Below are 2,901 nucleotides of genomic sequence, written 5' to 3'. Positions count from 1 at the left end.
ATAAACCCTCTCAGGTCATTATAATGTAATAAAATATTACAAATTATATATAAAACAGTCCTAACTCTCTCGGGACATGAACGAATGTTAATAAAAAAACATTACAAACCATATTTAAACATATATAACATGTTCCTAACCACCAGTACTAGACCGCGCAGAGTCTCTAACCGCAGCAACAAAAGGCATGTGACTAGGTTGCAGGTAAGCTGTTAGGGTTTACAAACCGTCCAACCTGACCACGCGGAGATTACAATTAAACCATCGCATGTGAACATGTGGTTAACCGCTATGGCATGAGGTTGCGGTCTGGAAGCCGCACTGTCAGTCGAGACCGCCAAGAGTCATGTCACATGCGTAGAGAGGCCACACCGTAAGCTAAGACCGCCGAGATGATAACCGCGGAGGTGGCAGCCTGCGGTTAGACCGCGGTAGTCAGATGCTGGCCGATCGCTTCCTCCACGCAGTTAGCTAATAGCTAACGAGTTTGCGCTTATCCAAAGTCTAAAATGGGTTATGTAATTAAAGTTTGGTGCTATGTTAATTGAATGACCATGTAACCAATACCTAAGGTGTCATTTCATGACAAGAATGAGGGCATATGAAACCTTTTTGCTAGCCATTCATGCCAATCTTGGGAATAAGAATTTACAATGTGTCCAAAGCATTATAAATCCTAAATTCGATCATTGAAGGAGGGGAGAGTGGTTTTGAGTTTTGTGTGCAGATTCTGGAGGATATAGGCTGTTTTAGTTTTCAGTGTAAGACGAGCATCGGGAGTCAGAATTGGGAACCGAGACAAGCGTTGGAAGGCTAATTCAAAGAGATTTCTTGTGAAAGTGACCGAAAGTGCCTGCATGCATAATCAGTTTGGTAAATTTTATGTGTAATCGACCTCCTCGGATTTAATCCTAATAAAGCGGTCGCCCATCTTGAAAGCGGACCCAGAGACGTAGTCCATCAAGGACGAACTCTTTAATCAATCTTGTTGTCTGGTATCGCTGTGTTTTCGCTGCTTTTCACTTCTGTTTTACTTCTTTCTCATGTTGATTATTTGTCGTAAAGTCTTTCTTCAGTTCACTGTTGGCATAATCAATTCTATTTTAGTTTAACATATAATCATTGTAGATCATTTCCCCCCTTAATTCGAAGGGACACATGACATACCAAGTAAATATCTAAACTTTTCAAAATTTTCACGCCCCAACGCTTTGGTATATCTGCACTTTGTTTTGAAGTTGGAAAATGCGTCAAATGAATTTTTTGGGCTCTACATGATGTTGAATCAAATGATATATACAAAATCCCAAAATATTATTCAACAATAACGCCGGAGGTCTCATATGGGAGGTGTGTTAAAGTCAAAAAGTAAGCCAATTTTAAAGCACACATGTTCTTCCATCGTCCAATGCGTTGGAGCATGAATGCGGTCATTCCTGGTCGAGGGGAGAATTACCACGCACTCACTATATTCCATGGTGCGTTAGAAAAGCCAAAACATTTTCTTTAAATTAAAGTCAAAGGTGGATTACGAGTGTTAGACCACATACTTATTCGTGAAGATATTTTTTTAAAAAGAGATTTAGTTTTGGTTTATTGAAACTTCACTTCAAATATATTTTGGCGTGGTTTTCCTTGATAACAGTGATGTGTCAACTGACATTCGCGGATAGCAGCCAGAGATGGCTGTCCTCACTGTTGGTTTGACAAACTGAGTTTGATAGGTTTTTCCACCTTTTGAAAAAAAAAAAAAAAAAAAAAATATTTTGGGATTGGGAAGCTTATATATTTTGGGATTGGGAAGCTTATAAAGGGTTTATTAGAAAGGGATTTATTAAAAAGGCAAGGTTATAAAATTCATAATGGTTTTAAAAAGATTTCGACAACAAAGGTTTTAAATACTGATGATATTAAAAAGCACTTAAAAGTGTTTCTATTTGGGGTTTTTTTGAAGTTTTTTATTTAATATTAAGAAATACAAAGGTGCATGGTATAAAGAGTTTATTTTGGAGAGTTTTAAAGTTTTACCTTTAAAAGGAAAAGGGTTTCATTAGAAAGAAAGTTTAGGGCTTTCCAATAATCTATTTATCTATAATTTGTTTTGTTTTGTCAAGCATGACAGTGTTTTGGGTGAAGATTGATCCAAGTGGATATTGGTGGCCACCTGTCTATTCCACTTGGACCCCCACCACTTTTTCAGTTTCCTTAATTGTAGCACAATTTACTATTTTTGGCAGATTTTCAGGTCATGAACTTCTGGAGCCATTTCGAGGCCCTAAACGACATTTTTTTGGAAAAATGAGAAGTTTTAAAAATGTCAGTAATGCTCGCATTCGAAAGTTGTAGTCCTCAGATAGATCTTTCTAACGAGATAAATCATACATATCAACATAATGTTCAACATATCGAAGAAAAGTTAGCATTTTGATAACCCAAGAATCAAAATATTTACTAGTAAACATTATCTCGTTCATTGATGAATTTGTTGTTAACATATTCTCCGCCATTATCAGATCTTAGCTTAAGAATTTGATGTCTAGATTGTTTCTCAGCAAAGGCCTTTATGTTGATATGTACGGTTTCCTTTTTCAAGCAAGGATTGGCAATATAGTAAGTGCCATGCTTGATAAAGAATTGAAGGTTGAACCTGCCAATGTAGCAACAATATATGAAGCATTTGGAACTGCTCATGAAGAAATATGTGATCTAAGAACGACTGATGATCAAGAAGAGGATAAAGTGATTGAAGAGTTTTTTATGAGAATATCCACTGACAGCATAACAGTGAAAGACAACCTTCATGTTGTGGAAAATAAGGCAGAGAAGGAGTTTTGGAGTTTGTAATCACAAGTAGTCCCACCCATGTTCACTAAAGAGCATAAAAAAGATGTTTTTAACATT

This window comes from Pinus tabuliformis, chromosome 6, assembly GCF_031772625.1.
Source record: "Pinus tabuliformis cultivar Carrire ecotype Pingquan chromosome 6, CPIR1, whole genome shotgun sequence".
NCBI lineage: Eukaryota > Viridiplantae > Streptophyta > Pinopsida > Pinales > Pinaceae > Pinus > Pinus tabuliformis.
This window is presented reverse-complemented; position numbering follows the sequence as displayed.